Genomic DNA, 1,009 nt, shown 5'->3' on the forward strand with positions numbered 1-1,009 from the left:
AACATGGTTTAGAGTTCGAACACACAAAACCTGTGAGATTTTGAGCCTATTTGAATTGGTTGCATTTTATCAACCAAAATTTTGTTTTAGTGTGTATTTTTCTCTCTAAAGTTGTGATCTTTGTCTTGCTTAATTCTATATTTCCATTATTTGATGTATGCATGCACTTACATGATTGAGGCATTTGTTTCACTGAGCTTACATACCCATATGGCCTTACCTTTCATTATCCCTTGCAAACCAATGTTGAGCCTATTATACCCCTTTATTCTTTACTTTAGCACATCATTAACTCTAAACGGAAAACAATAATATCCTTAATTTGAATCCTTGGTTAGCTTAGACTAGTGAGAGTGCTCATGAATTAAGTGTGGGGAAGTGAATTTGGAAACATTTGGTTTGAGAATTGAGTATGTTAGAATTTTCTGAAAATGTGAAAGAAATGTTTAGGACATGATTCATGCATCCAATAATTTAATCATATTCATTGAAAAAAAAAGAAGAGAAAAAGAGCAAATAAGAAAAAGGGGACAAAATGCCCCAAAGTAAGTAGTAAAGGCAATGCATATGTACTGTACTTGAAATTATAATGCATGAATATATGGAAAACATGGTTAATGGATGGTTAGATGTTGTATTATGATTACATGGATTGTTTAAGTTAGGTGGAAAAGTTTCAGTTAATTAAGGATTCAGATTTTAGTCCACCTGGCCAAATACAATCCTACCTTGACCCTAACCCCATTACAACCCTTAAAAGACCTCTTGATATGTGCATTTATGCATTAAATTTTTGTTGATTGGTAGAAGAAAAACAATCCTTAGAAAGCAAGGTTAGTAGAGAATTGAGAGAATCGAACCTTAAACACTTGAGTGATTAGAGTGTATACACTACCAGTGAGGGTTCAATGCTCAATCCCTTGTTCCCGGCTTTCATGAGCTATTTTCTCCTTGCAAGTCTATTTGTACTTCATTTTTATGATTTGAATTAGTGAAATCCAGTTCATAT

The sequence above is a fragment of the Arachis duranensis genome, chromosome 1 (genome assembly GCF_000817695.3).
Source record: "Arachis duranensis cultivar V14167 chromosome 1, aradu.V14167.gnm2.J7QH, whole genome shotgun sequence".
Classification (NCBI taxonomy): Eukaryota; Viridiplantae; Streptophyta; class Magnoliopsida; order Fabales; family Fabaceae; genus Arachis; species Arachis duranensis.